Here is a 15,977-nt window from a genome sequence, read left to right as displayed (position 1 = left end):
CCTGAGGCACAACAGAGGGTCTTGTCAGCAAAGTCAACATTATCCAGCTTCTTTTGATTCTGACTGGCACTCACCCGAAGCCACCAAATGAGGCCACCAACCCTGAGCAACACGGTAGTGGTGGCCTTCATCCTCAAGTGGTACAAAGCTGTCAGCACAGTTTCCTACCCTCAGCCCCTCCTGCCTCACATGGAAACCCTGCCAACCCTTTTCTGTGCCAAGGATCCTCCCGCCTTTGACAGAGACCTAGCCTAGGCCTGTCTTCTCAGGCCTTTCTGTCCTACTCTCCTCACACCATGTGGCTGAGCTAGAAACACATCCAGCGTTACCCATAAGCATCAACAAGAAATTTTCCTTTTTATCGGCTGCCATGGATTTCAGAAAGCATTTTGCATCTCACTTCACCTGACATCTGAGAAAATTGTGCATGCCAGCTGAGTTGTAAGATGAACCTGCCCGTGATAAACGGACCCGGCTTAGCAAAGGCAGCGAGGTCAGCTGACCAGAGTTCTGTGTTCTGCAAGCTATGTCCACTGGGCTGGTTCAACATCAACTCTTTGTTTTCACAAAGACTATCAGATTGTCACCAGGGATCAAGCCCACATTTCATGACAGTTAATCAGCAAAGAAACCTACAGATACATATGGAATGAATGTATTCAAACAAACGAGTTGGTATTTATAATGCATTCCAGACAAACAACTTTGCATTCAACTATTTAGCCTAAATTCAGTATTTCTAAGTCTTCCCAGATGGGCCCCCAATTTTTTTTTCTGTGTTGTGGGGAATACTTCGCATAGAAAATGTTTGAGCTCTCCAGCCTTGCACCAATTAGAATGAGTTAGGTTTGCTACAGCATCAACCATCCCCAAACCCTAGAATGGATACAACAAAAGTTTAATTCATCTTAGTTCACTTAAGATCTTCAGACGGCCCTTTAGGGCCACTTTCCTTCTGCGTTGACTCAGTACCATAATCAGTCATAGCTCTCTATAAGCACACACCTCCATGCATGCCATAGCAGAAGAACAGTTAAGTGTGTCCTCCTAGAAATGATACATGCTATATTTAACTTGCAAAAGCAAGTCCCCTGACCACACTGAACTCCAAGTCAGCACGACAGCTATCAATTCCTATAAAAACAAATGACCAACAAAGTTACGCTTTTGACAACCCAGCTTCTAATTTTCAGTTTCTGGAGTTTCCTTGGCTCACACAGACAATGGTATGTGGGTGGAAGATTAGTGTTTTGGTTGGCTCAGAGAGGCCACAGTGTCCTTGTACACATGTGTAGCCCTTGCTGTTGATGGCTGCCGGAGTACCTCGATGGCTTCTCGTCCTCTAGCAGGCTCAGTTCCCACCTCCTTACACAAAGGTCCTAGGATAGTGTCCCAAGAGGACAAAGCCCAAAGCTGTCAAATCTCTTGAGCCCAGGCTCCAGAATTTGTACAACGTTGCCATGCGTCATGGGCCAAGGCTGGTGGCAAACCCAGCCCAAGTCCAAGGTTTATGGAAATGGTTTCCTGGTGAAGTTACTCATATCAAAGTCAGGCTGTGGCCTATTAAATCAGGTGTGTGCACAGCCAAGTGCTGTGACTCCTGCTCTACAGTCACTGTGAACTCTGAGTTAAATAATACTGAGTCACGGCTTCTGAAGAAATAGAGTGTGTTCCTACGAGCCTCTGGCACTAAACCGCCATAAACTAACCAACTCTCTAACCACATTTCTCATCTCCTTAAGGCTATCTTATCTAATGCATACCGTCGGTTTGTAAACACTGAAGTCACAGCCAACTCAGAGCCCACAGTGTGTCCGGCCCACTGAAGTCTCACCCCATCAAAGTTTACCTACACATATTTCCTCAAAAGGCGCACCATAGCCCTGAGGAGCGGAGGAGCACTGTGTCACCAACTATACTCCATGGACACTTGTTAACAAAATAAGAGCTGCAACGAGATGGCAAAATATCACTTGGTTTTACACACAGCTGTGTATCTACAACTCAAACTGTTACCCCCAAAGACTACAGTCCCGCAGGGGGGGGGGGGTGGTGCACGCCTTTAATTCCAGCACTTGGGAGGCAGAGGCAGGCAGATTTCTGAGTTTGAGGCCAGCCTGGTCTACAGAGTGGGTTCCAGGACAGCCAGGACTACACAGAGAAACCCTGTCTCAAAAAACCTACAGTTCCCTCAAAGACCACAAAAGCAACATGAGTCATAGGTGTGGATTTTGAGATCACACATTACTTTTTGCAAGGAGATAAGCCCACACATATGGAACCCACAAATAATAAGAATCAGTTGTACAGGGAAAACAGATAATGGTGAGAAATATATCATATTTTCTTTATTTGCTTGCCTAGCCACCTTTGGTTGAAGGTGGGCACTTTATTTAATGTGACAGTTCTAAAAGTCCTGTAATCAAATTCTCCACCCACCTTGGGTTTGCACTGACTGCTGTTATTTAGTCACTGTTCTGAGCCGGGATATATTCTCTCTTTCCCTCTCCATCGCTCATTGTCTCCATCTCTCTCTGAGACCCCACAGAATTGAACCCAGAGCCTCAAACATGCTAAACAAATGCTCTATGTCTTCAGCCCCCAAACCTGAGAACCCACTGTCATGTGTACCCTCTGAAGTCTCTGTCCTGTCAGCTTGGTGGCATGCTGACGATCGGATAGTTCTCCTCAAAGACTAGAACTGGTAGATCTCCTGGCCGTGCCTACTGGCTGTGTATGAGCACTGGAGTGTGCCATGGGCAGAAGCTGACACTGACTGTTCTGCTCTAGTCTGTTTCCGTCCTTTTGGAAGTCTGTATAAAAATTTGGCCTTTGTTTAGGAAGCCCAAAGCCAGCAAAAATAAATAGATAGATAGATAGATAGATAGATAGATAGACAGATAGATAGATAGATGATAGATAAAGGCTTTCTTACATGCCACATCTATCTTACAGAAACCGAGATAATGAAAGTTTAATAACTGACCTGAGCATACAGTGACCCTACGATGCAAAAGGTGGTCTGACCCCAAAGTCTGTACAATGAAACACTTTGCCTTGTTGTTGAAGAAACAGGTTTAGAAAGCTTAAATGGCTGGAGGTCACATGGCTGGCCAGGGCTGATCTGCCTGGTCCTAAAACTCATCCTGTGCTCCACTGTTTGCCCAAACCGTTGATGAGATGCCAGGAGCAGGTGGGCTTCAAGGTTAAGGCTAGAGCCCTTTATACACACACACACACACACACACACACACACACACACACACACACACACACACTACTGCAACAATGGTTATCTGAGGGTCAGCAAATGAGCAAAATGATAGAGATTCAGAAAATGAGCTTAAGATGGGCAAACACGTGGCGCCTTGCCTGTGTGTAGAGCAGGATTAAGGATCGTGTTTGATATGTGCCGTGCACTGCTATAATAAAATTATACTGAAACTTGCATTCCTGCTGGGTGTGGTGACGCACGCCTTTAATCCCATCGCTCAGGAGGCAGAGGCAAGTGGATCTCTGTGAGCTGGAGGCCAGCCAGGCCTACATAGTGAGCCCCGGACCTGCCAGACTGGACAGTGAACGCCAGCTGTCTCAATAATGAGCAAACAAAAAAACATTGCATCCAGTGGAACTGAGTCCTTTCTGTTCAGTTTCTTGCTCAGCTCCTGGACAGGAGGGCCCTCCAGCCAGTCAGCGGGTTCTTAGCAGACCCTCCCACCCACGGGGGGCGGGGGGGGGCTCAAGATGGGTGAAGCCCCAGTGAAGGTCAGGTCCAGAGTTCCACGAGCCCACCTACTCCACCTCACCCTTTTTCTTTGTCAGTTCTTTTCCCTCACCCTGGATAGCCCTGCAGCTGATATCACCGAGAACTCAGCATGTAGGTGCACAGTGCAATCACAAACACCTGATGAGCTGGGACTCCCTGTCATGGTGCTCAGAGGACATACTCAAGAGAGGGTGTCAATGAAACTGCAGTTCTAATCAAACAGAAACCCGATTAGAGCCTGTTCACGAACACAGCGCATTCATGGCCACAGAGAGAACCCACTGTTCTGTGTGCAGTTTGAGTTCATTACAAAAGCACAGGACTCGATTCCAGCAGCTGGTGTGATTTTAGCTCTATCTAATGGTGAATGTTTGAGGCACTAAACTCATGGTTAGACCTCAGAGAGAGGCCATCTGCTCCTTACTTCATAGTCAGGAGCCTCCCCATTGCAATGATAAGAACTTACTCTACAACTCTGGTACCCCTAAATGACTTGTTCTGATACCCCTACACACATACCCATGAACTGACATGTTCATGTACATGCATGAACACATGTGCATACAGGGGGTGAGAAAGAGAGAGTTCCAGATGCCTCTCTTCTCTCCTTGGACCGTTTTCAGGCTTCCCCACAGATCTTTCTTTAACTATTATATTTGGAATTTCCTCCTGTCCAGGAAAACTAACAGATCTTTGATGAGAAAAAAAAAGCAAGTTTAATATTTTTTAATTAGCCATTTTAAGATTTTATTGAAACTAACATTTCATAAGTCGATTCAGATCAAACTGCTAGTGTCATCGTCTCCTTTCTCCAAAGTCTTTAGAGTCAAATCCACTTGTGTTGGGCAGGAACCACTCGTTTTGAGGGATTCGTGTTAAAAGAGCCCTTGGTTGGTGGTGTATTCACACAGCACTCCTATATTAATCCGTTTTCCTTAGTTCCCCGTAGTGGGCTGCCATTTTGATTTCTCACTGGTAGGGTCATCTTCACATGACTCTGTGCAAATATTCTCATAGATATCTTTGCTCCATCTGGGCATTCACATGTTTGAAATATAAAACACAGACTTTATCAAAGGATCTCCTTCATTCTCAAAGATAAAACTTGTCTTTTCATTGCTGTGAAGAGACACCATGACCAAGGCAACTCTTATAAAGGAAAACATGTAATGGGGGCTGGCTTACAGTTTTAGAGGTTCAGGCCATTATCATCATGGTAGGAAGCATAGCACCATTCAGGCAGACATGGTGCTGGAGGAGCCTACAGTTCTGCATCGTGATCTGCAGCCAGCGGAAGGAGACTGTGTGTCACCCTGGACATAGCTTAAGTATATATAAGATTTCAAAGCCCACCTCCATAGTGACATACTTCCTCCATCAAGACCACACTTGCTAATAGTGTCACTCCCTATGGGCCAAGCATTTAAATACATGAGTCTTTGGGGGCCATTCCTATTCAAGCCACCACAAACTCTATTGTCTCAGTCTTCAAAATGACACTTGGATAAGGGTGGTATGTCTTCAGAACCACCCGGAACCATAGTTGTTTTAACAAATTTCCAGGGCAGGAAGGGGATCTCCTGGTGCCACTGTGGCACCTGGGAACCCAGATGTGGTTTTCTTTTTTTTTCTTTTGGTTGGATGTATTTGTTTGTTTGCTGTAGGTTTTTTGTTTCTGTTTTCATTGATTCTTTTTTTGAGACCAGGTTTCTCTGTATAGCCCTGGCTGTCCAGGAACTCTGTAGCCCAGTTTGCCCTCAAACTCAGAGACCCACCTGAGTCTACCTTCCGAGTGCTGGGATTAAAGGCATACACCACTACAACCAGGCTCAGGTTAAAGTAGCTATAAACTCAGCTGTAAGAGGTCATATAGAGGTCATATAGAGGTCATATAGAGGTCATATAGAGGTCATATAGAGGTCATATAGAGGTCATATAGATGATGCCATTGCTCTTTCCCCAGTTTATTCCCAACGATAACATCTTGAAACATACATATCACAGTCAAGATATTGACACTGGTACAATACATAGATCTCAATCAGGTGTCATGGCATCCTATGTATCCATATGCGTGTACACACTCACATGTACTTAGTTGTAATTATTTTATGACAAATTGTCTGTATCAATATTTCTTATTCTTGCATTATTTTAATAACCCCACTTATTTTCCTTTTGTTGATGCCCCTATCCTCCAGATCCAACTCCTATCGATCGCTAATCTATTCTCTCTCACTATGACACTGTTATTTTAGGAGGCCATAGAAACGGGGCACATGTATATATGTATGGCACATACATATAATCTCAGCTTCTTGGAATACATGAGCCCAGAATTTTGAGGCTAGCCTGGGCAACACTGTGAGACCCTGTCTCAAAAACCTAAATATGTCATTCATATACATGAAAAAGCAGAATATGTATTTCTGTGAAGAATGTCATTGGAATTTGGAAAAGGCATATGATTTTTTTCTTTTTCCATTTTCATGTGTTTGAGTGGTATGTGTGTGCATATGCATGTTCTGCATGTGTGATGATGCATATGTGTGGGTATGCATGTACCATACGTGTGCATGTTCATATAGAGGCCTGAGGCCAATATCTATAATCATCCTCCATTATTCCTTTACCTTATTCACTGAGGCAAGGTCTCTTAATCAAACCCAGAGCTCATGGATATGGGTGAGTCATGCTAGCTAAATAGCTCTGGGGATGTCTTGTTCTGCCTTACAGGTGGGCTGCCACTGCCCCCTGGCATTTACATGGCTTCTGGGAATCTGAACTCTGGTCCTCATGCAATGTGGCAAGCAGTTGAACCACTAAGCCATCTCCCAGACTCATCATAAGATGTTTTTGATCAAAAATTTGAGTTATAGGGCTGGAGGGATGGTTCAGCATTTGCAAGAGTGTGTGCTGTCCTTGCAAAGGACCCAGAATTCAGTGCTAGCACCCGCACCAGGTGACTCGCAACTGCCTGGAACCCTAGCTCTGGAGCAGTGGTTCTCAATCTGTGGGTCACAACCCTTTTGGAAAATTAAATGACCCTTTCACAGGGGTCACCTAAGACCATTGGAAAACACAGATATTTATACTATGATTCATAACAGTAGCAAAATTACAGTTGTGAAGTAGCAACAAAAATAATGTTAAGAGTTGGGGATCACCACAACATGAGGAACTGTATTAAAGGGTTGCAGCGTTAGGAAAGTTTAGAACCACAGCTCAAGGGGGTCACTTCTGGCCTCCATGGGTGCCCTTATTCACATGCACAGAGTCATACACAGACATAGAATTAAAAATAAAAGGAAAAATTTTAAGTTGAGCTATGAGAGGCCTATGGGGCACACTTTAGTGGGCCAGGTACTTACTTGGTCAACATGTATAAGGACCAGTATTCAATCCTTAGCAATATAATAAATAAAAATCAATTAAATTATGAAGAAAAAAGACATGTGGGTATTTTTAATGAAGACTCATATAACCCAGCTGCCTTGCTCCGATCTGCAGGAGGCCTGACTCTGGGTGACTAGGGCTTCATCCTGCATTCAGTAAAGATCATTAGGAAACTCGGTGTCCCAGGCCCCTATTTGTCTATGACAGACATCTGGCATTCTTAACAGAAAATAAAGGTCACTTTTTTTAAAAAGCAGGGACCCTGTTGCCTGAATACAATTGGGAACACACACCATGGTAAATGCTGGGGCCTGTAATCCATTTGTCCTTGTTTCAATATCCAAAATGTAAGAAAAATAAGAAAGAGCTAACGAACAAGCCATGTCCGCTTGGGCCCTCTCTGCTCCATGTAGTATGTGTGCCCCACACAGCAGCATACATACGTGCACTCAGCAAACACCTTAGTGTGAAAACCCTGCACCGATCCTCACTGAGTATCCGGGAACTCCAGTAAGGTTTACTCAGAGCCGCTCCCATCAAGTCTATAAATAGCAGGCATGTGCCTCTGTAAGCACTGCAGCTACTTGTTTTTTTAATAGAGGTTCTCATGTTACAAGGACATCACAGATAACTGAATAATTTATGCAATGGTAGATGGTGTGGACTTCGCTCCTTGCTGGTGAGCTCATTCCCAAGTGTCTAAAGCAGATAAGGGAAGCAAAAAGCTACAGCCCAGGGCTCTGGGAGCTGTCCATTTATTTTTGTTAGGAGGAATTCACCGCTGGAGTCGTGAATATGTATATTCATACATATTCACATATGTATGATATATGAATATACATAAAGAATATGTATATATGTTCTTTATTTAATGTTATCTCAGCCATAGAAGGCATATCCACCGCAGGCAGTATCTTAGTCACACTGGGACAGCTCAGAAGAATGCTTAAAGCACAGCTCGAAAACCACCCAGCAGAATAGCAAACCGCCTTCTCTACGCTCTTAACAAAAGACGGCGGTGGCATGTAGGCGTGTTTGTTCTCTAAGAAAATACAGGGAAATGAGGGAGTTGGGAAATGGAGATAAGAAAAAAAAAAATGACCTGGACGGCTATGTTTCTAGGAGCCTCCATTGTTATCTTTTCAAAGACTTGAAGTATAAAAATAATCCGTCTTGTGCTTTACAGATTTACCTTCAGCCACACACAGTAATCAGACCAGCAGGTGCCGGCTCGGAAGTCGGGCACGCTTTTCTCTCCAGTGTAATTCTAATGAAGATGAAATTTCATCAAAAGAAAAAGGCTTAGTTCTGCGACAGGAAAACAGCCAAAAATACTTAACAGACCCATAACAGGAGGAGAGGAAGTCAGGTGGCGATAACCGGTAGAAACTCTCCTGATTTTCCTCAGGAGGCAGCGGCAGAGTGCAAATTGTGCCCAGCACGAGCCTGCACTGCACCTGAGCCCTGGACAAGCTCGAGTTTGGTACAAGCAAGAGCTAAGGAAGCAGCGTGGTGGGAACCCCTTAGAGTTTAAGTCGAAGCAAGAATTTTGGTAAACACTCGTGCATATCATTCAGTTGTCCTAAGGCAGTGATTCTCAACCTGCAGTTTGTGACCCCCTTGGAGGTTCAAATGCCCCTTTCACAGGGGTAGCCCGAGGCCATCGGAAAACACAGATATTTATGTTATGATTCATAACAGCAGCAAAATCACAGTTATGAATAGCAATGAAATAATTTTATGGTTGAGGGTCAGCACCACATGAGGGTCTGTATTAAAGGGAGGTTAAAGACCACTGCACTGCTCTCAGGTGTGACTCCTCCTGTGCCCACTTGAAGGGAAATGCCCTGGAAGTAGGTGTGTCTGCCTAACCTGGGGAAGGGATCAGCACAGGGAGTGCTTACAGGAGCACGGTTCATAAAAGCCACAAACTAGAGATAGCCATATGCCCACCAACATAGAAAGAAAGAGTCAGGCCTGGCCGTGGTGGCGCACGCCTTTAATCCCATCACTTGGGAGGCAGAGGCAGGCAGATTTCTGAGTTCGAGGCCAGCCTGGTCTATGAGAGTCCCAGGACAGCCAGGGCTACACAGAGAAACCCTGTCTCAGAAAAACCAAAAAAAAAAAAAAAAAAAAAAAAAAAAAAATTAAAAAATAAAAATAAAAAAGAAAGAAAGAAAGAAAGAAAGAAAGGGTCAGAGCCAGACCCCCCTCAGTGATGAGCAAAGCTGTAAGCCTCGATTGAATAAATCAAGCTAACAAAGTTAACCTCTTGTCCTGGCTGGTTTTGTGTGTCAACTTGAACACAAGCTTGAGTTATCACAGAGAAAGGACCCTCCCTTGATGAAATGCCTCCATGAGATCCAGCTGTAAGGCATTTTCTCAATTAGTGATCAAGGGTGGGAGGGCCCCTTGTGGGTGGTGCCACCCCTGGGCTGGTAGACCTGCGTTCTATAAGAGAGCAAGCTGAGCGAGTCAGGGGAAGCAAGCCAGTAAGTAGCATCCCTCCATGGCCTCTGTATCAGCTTCAGCCTCAAGTCCCTGCCCTGGGTGAGTTCCAGTCCTGACTTCCTTTGGTGATGAACAGCAATGTGGAAGTGTAAGCTGAATAAACCCTTTCCTCCCCAACTTGCTCCCTGGTCATGATGTTTGTGCAGGAATAGAAACCCTGACTAAGACACCTTTTCTGTTTAGTCATGTGCATTGGGCTGGGACGAAAGCAAAGGAAGTCACTATATTAAAGCCAGGATACTGGTGACTTTAAGAAGGAAAAAAGGGGAAGTGGCTGAGAAAAATAGACAGGGGGACTTCTGCACAACGGGATGGTTCTGTTTCGTGGTCTGGTTGTGACTTTGTGTGTTTTCTTTTTATAAGTATGCACTAAACTGGGTGTTTCTGCTAAACCCTTTTGAATGTGTGTTATATTTTGTTTACACAGACCCTGCCTTCTCATCATACTACTAAACACAAAAAGGTCTGAAAAAGAAGTTTCTTACTTGGATTTCAGTGCCTTTCCCAAATGCACTTGAGGCGTGCAGCTCAGCTTAATGGACATTTAAGGCAATGCTGCTCATCAGAGCGCACCTCAGCATCCAGGCAGGCTGTGCGGTGAGAAGAAGAACGGAAAGAAGTCTGGCTCCAGACTTGATGTCTGCTGTGACCTTAGCAACTAGGCTTCCACCCACACAGAGCCTTACACACACACACACACACACACACACACACATGTACACACACATACACACCTAAGCATACAAGCATACACACAAGCATACCATAACACACACACATGCACAAGCACACACACACATATATACATACACATACACACATACACATACATACACATGCATACACACAAACATGTATACACACCTAAGCATGTAAGTATACACACACATGTGCACTCACAGACACACACACATACATGTACACACACATACACACTAAGCATACAAGCATACACACAAGCATACCATAACACACACACACATGCACAAGCACACACACATATACACATACACACGCATACACACATACATGTATACACACATAAGCATACAAGCATACACACACATACACACATGTGCATGCATAGACACACACACACACACACACACACTCTGGGAAGCTCTCTGGCCTCAGCTCTTTCCCATAAAGAGCTCAGGCCTATTTGAGCTCTGTTGAGAACCTGCTAATATGTCCTTGGGAAGCCTTTGTAAAAACTTTTAACTTAAAAAAAATACAAATTATTTTCAGGGCTGGGGATGTAGCTCATTGATAGAATGCTTTCTGGGTGTGCACAAAGCCCTGAGGTTCATCTCCAATATCAGCATGGTAGCACTGCCTGTGACCCCAGTCCTTTGGGAGGCAGATGCAGGAGGATCAGAAGTCCAGTGCTCTCCTCAGATATTTTCATTTTGCTAAGAATCTAGATTCTTATGAGCTGCTTCTGGGGTCATAGGTCCACCCCAAAGCTAACCAATTAATATCTGTGATCCGACTGGGAACGGGGTGTGCTTTCAGCTGCCTTAGGCTAATAAGAAAACACAGGTGACCTGAGTGGGCAGAATACACATTGACCAAACAACTTCAAGGAAACCTCATAAACAGAGAGTCCACAGAATGCTGAAAACATAATATCTAGTGAGATTTGGGCAATACAGACAGGGCAAGCCCAATCTAATCAGGCTGGTACCCAAGTTCAGAGTACAGGGCATCTTCACAAACCCTCACCACACCGTTACATGAGTTGGATTGCTATTATATTTGGTATGTTGTGCTTGGGTTCAGTTTGAGTTTATACCTGTAAAAAAGCCACAAGCCTGTGGGAAGTTTGCCAGTTTTATGGGTGCCATGTTTAACTAAGAATCTTAGGGAACCAATTACATCGACACTGTGAATCCTTGAAATACCTGGAAAGATGCCACATGTCACTCAGATCTGAGCCACATTGGATTCCATGACCCCTGCTGATCTCTCCCATAATTATATTTCCATTTTGGAACTTAAAACCTCTCCAAAACCAGCAGCAGGAGCAACCCTGGGTGGCCAGCGCTCCAACACCCCTCTGCAGCAGGGACTGTCGTCTGGCAGAGCCTTTCAATTCATGCGATGGGATGCGGGGCTGGCCAGTTAGCAGAAGCCAGGGGTACTGCCAGATAAGCCAGAATGCTAGGGGCATCCTCTCCCGCAGAGAAGCGTCTGGCCCATACTCCCCAGGCTGAGAACCCCTGATTCTGTGCTCCAACCTCCATTAGAAGCTCTACATCGACTCTTGGTTAATCAATGGAGACAGAGTTGTCTTTTGCAGCTCCCCTTTCTTAGCACGTCTTTCCTTTAGCTCAACCGATTAGATCAAACAAGCCCCCAAATCCCTCACCCAGCAGGTTGAGATTGGAGTGAGGGTGACATCAAGCCCGTCTCCCTTTTCTTGAGGCAGACTCTCTTGTATCTCAGACTGGCTTTGAACATATTCAGTATTTGAGGATGATTTTGAACTCTTGATCTTACTGTCACCTCCTGAGTTTGGAGACTATAGACAGGTGGGTTATTCCATTTCTAGATTGGATCCAGGACTTCATGCATGCCGAGCAAACAATACCAACTGAGCTGTATCCCTAGCCCTGTTGACTATTTTGTCTTTTGAAGTGAGCCTATTCCTGGGTCTTCTGTATGTACGGAATGACTTTTTGTATCTTGTGAATGCATACCTGACGTTTGCAGCTGGTCACGTCAATGGGCATGCCCCATGGCCACCAGAATAAACCATCAAAACCATATAAACAGGTATCAACAAGAGCATCAAACAGATGGCGGTGGCTTAGAGGAGCTGAAGTCTCTAAAGTTGGCCCACAGGCCCACGTAGTTAGTTTTTTCCATGATCTTATGAAGGCTGCTGGGGCTTCTGGTTGTCTCTTTGTAACATTTGTCTGTGGTTTCCATGGCAGTAGACTACTGTGTAATTCTACATTTGTTCCTGAGGCTCTTGCACTCTGTTCTTGGGTGTAGCTGCATCGCCATCAGATGTGTATGTCTTTGAGAACAGCCCCAGTCTTATCTCGTCATGAACAGACCCACCAGTTGCCCCAGGACCGTGGCTTGCTCTTTAGGTAGTCTGCCTACGCTGCTGATGAGTTTAATAGCCTTAGATGGCAAAAATGGCTTGGTATCATTGTGACAGTGACTTCCTACACATCCTGTGTCCTCCAGCTCTTCCTCTCCTTCACCAGAACCCAGCTACTAGCAGCTTTCCTCTGCCTTTGAAGCATTAGACTCCGAGGCTTCTTCTCAATGGCAGAATAGCCCTCCATCTCCTCCTCCCCCACAACAACAACAAGTATACTCTTACTCCGGGGTCAGGGAGAGATGCGCAGGGTGAAGATCCCTGGAGTGAGATCTGTGTACCTCTCCCTACCCCCAGCACCTCATACAGTCACAGAGATTTCTCTGGACGAGATTCCATCCATCCTGACAGCCACTGATCCCTGGGCAGCAGCTGGCATTTGGCATCTTAAGATGGTGCCCAGGCCTCCTCCATAGCACAGGTCCTGAATTCTGTGTGGAAGAAGAAAGAAGAGGAGGAGGAGGAAGAAGAGGAGGAGAATTCTAGGCCTTTAGAGCTACACAGATATAGAGTGTAACAGGACCCCTGTTTATTAGCCTGGGCTTTTGGGGGCTACTAAGAGTCCACATGCACAAAGAGATGGGAGCTGCTGGGGGCGGGGGAAAGACTTGAGGGGCTGCACTACTCAGCATACACAGCTGCCAGCCTCTTCTCCCTTCGGACTTCAGACACCCTCAGTCGGTGAGGCAGCCGCCTCCTCCAGGTTCTGAGGTCCACCGCACAATGAAGAACTGCATGAAGTCCTAGGAGCAAGGGTATGGTCCTTGGAACGAGAGCTCAAAGCGGAGCGAAGGAAGAAAATAGGGAGCCTGCCCATGAGAAGCTGGGCCAGGGCAGGAAGGGTCCTAAGTTGGCTGCTAAGCCTGTAGAATACCGGCTAATGGGATAACCAGGCCGGGCGGGTGCTAACCGGGTCCTGGGGATGTGTTAGGCCTAGGGTAGAACAATGAGGGGCGTCCCTTCCTAATGCTAAGGTTAGCCAAACCTTGTGTGGTGACTTGGGCCTATAATCCCTGCAAGAGGCTTGCCATGAATTTAAGGTCAGCCCGGGCCACGCAGTGAGAGCTGCCCTTCACCTCCATCCCCATCCCCCAAAGTGAGCAGATGGGTCTCAGCAAACCCTCAGATTCACAATTAAAATCCGTGCTGCTCAGACTTGGTTGGAAGAAGAGAAGAGATAGCTGTGGCTATTCTGCAGCCTTACCACACAGCCATACTCTGGAGCTGAACGGATAACCCAAGCACGGGCCGATCCAGACTCCACCCAGCTCTAGCATAAGGCAAGTTTCTGCCTGCCTATGTGGAGGAAATGGCTAAGTGTGGTTTCTACACTTTGAATCTAGCCAGAGCCTAACTTTAGCGTATGCAAAAACCATGCCAGCTGCGGCAGTCCAGCTTGCACCTGTGGGTATTTGAATGCCTGTGCAGCCTGCTGGCCTGTTCCTGGGGTTGAAAACCTTTCAGACTCTTAGACTCTTTGTTCCCTTAGCAACCAACTCCCTCATACCCTCCCACCCCACAGGCAAAGCTGTTCTTCATTCTGCCCCTGTGGGTGGGCCCCACAACCTGGAAGGGGCTCACAAGGGTTGCAGTTTGGGGAGAAGTAGAGGTTTGGGAGGTTTTCTGTGGCCCTGTGGGAAGGGGTAGAGTCAGGTTAGGAACCTTGCTTGCCCCCCACCCCACCTCACGCCCCCTCACCCTTCTGACTGACTGCTAGCCTTTTGTTCTTGCCACAACTCATTAGTTCTCTAAACAGAGGTTGAATCAAGGAAAATGAAAGCAGAAAAATGGGGGAGGGGATACTCTAGGAAGATCTGCTGGGGAAGGAAGTTAAAACCAAACATCATGAGATTTCGATTATCCCACCACTGACCTCTTGCTGGTGCATAGCCAGGGACCAGAATTAAGTGCCACATGGGGACACGAAACACATGTCTGTTATTGCTCTTCAATATGAAAACATGCGAATCCAGCCCCAGGATGCTGTCCTGGGGCTCCGGCTCCTTCGTGGGAGGACGGTAATCCCTGCCATGGGGGTGTCAGGAGCACGGGGCTGAGAGTGGAGATCTCCGGCACCACGGAGATTTAAAGGGGTTGGGCTGCAGACCCGGAGACCCTACAAGAGGCAAAGAAGCATCTCTTGCACATCACGCCCTGGAAGACCGCCAGAGTCTTGATGTCTGGGCCAGAGGAATTACAGTGCTTTAGAGGAACATCAAGGAACAGATCTGAGCCGTGGGAAGAGGCCAAGCAGTAAGGCCCCGAGTGCCCCTCTGGCAACAACGGTAGGCCTGGCTGCCAGGGACATTAGGTCCAGGGTCTGTTGCTCTCTGCTTTTTGCCTCCTTTGTTCGTTCTCTTCCCTGCACTGTCAAAACAAGATGCGAAGGTTCCACCTCATGAGCCGCACATTTCTAGAATCTTGGTGGTCCACTAAAAAGTGCCCTGGGAATGGGGGTGGGGTGGGGGAGGGGGAATGCCAGAACTGTGGAGAAAGAGGAAGCTCTGAGATAAGTTCTAGCAGCCTGTGTGCTGTGCAGAATCACTACCCCCACCAGGAGCCCAGTTCCTATCCTGTCCATAGGGCTCAGTCAAGTCCTTGGCCCCTTGGGAGGCCCACTTTCTCCAAAGGAGGAGCTGCCAATCCGCGTGCCTGGAATCCTTCTGACAGAAATCGCAGACCATCAGTTCAATTCCTACCTAGAAAATTGTGCCTCTGACTTAACACCATATACATCACTCTATTGTTTTATATACGTCAGGCACTCATCTGGGAACATGGAGGTACGACTTGAGCCATTTTTGACAGTTCCGTAACCTACCCTGAGTTAGGATCATAGAGCACAAAGATTTGCCAAACCACCCTCCAGATCAACAGCACAATCTCAGCAGCCATTACCTTGAGAGATGGACGTGGTAATGTCAAACCCTATCCAGACGGCACTCTGCACACTGACCCTCGCTAGGAAGAGTTCTGGCATTGCTGTTGGGTGACTAGAGGAAGGTACGGGAGGAAATGTGTGCTCACAACCTCAGGCTGTTTCCTCTAACATGTAAAGCAAGGCATCAAGTGTGGACCAGCAGAACAACTACAGGCACTAAGTTCCCCAGGCACCACCTAGAGAACAGAGTGGCATCCCACCATGCACAGTGTGTTTGGAAAAGTGAAGGAGATGCTTACTCTTCCTGT

The 15,977-nt window shown here is 46.4% G+C and overlaps 1 long non-coding RNA gene across 1 annotated transcript; it reads right to left on the bottom strand.

Annotated features, from left to right (window-relative positions):
• Window positions 1–4,505: 4,505 nt before the first annotated feature.
• Window positions 4,506–15,865, bottom strand: LOC127697438 (uncharacterized). The gene is made up of 4 exons (XR_007980468.1): window positions 15,687–15,865; window positions 10,159–13,219; window positions 4,952–5,047; window positions 4,506–4,798 (listed from the first exon to the last, which is right to left on the bottom strand). It is a non-coding gene; the product is annotated as an uncharacterized LOC127697438 (long non-coding RNA).
• Window positions 15,866–15,977: the final 112 nt, after the last annotated feature.

The sequence above is a fragment of the Apodemus sylvaticus genome, chromosome 12, assembly GCF_947179515.1.
Source record: "Apodemus sylvaticus chromosome 12, mApoSyl1.1, whole genome shotgun sequence".
Classification (NCBI taxonomy): Eukaryota; Metazoa; Chordata; class Mammalia; order Rodentia; family Muridae; genus Apodemus; species Apodemus sylvaticus.
The sequence above is the reverse complement of the archived record's forward strand: the minus strand, read 5'-3'. Positions and strand labels throughout refer to the sequence as shown.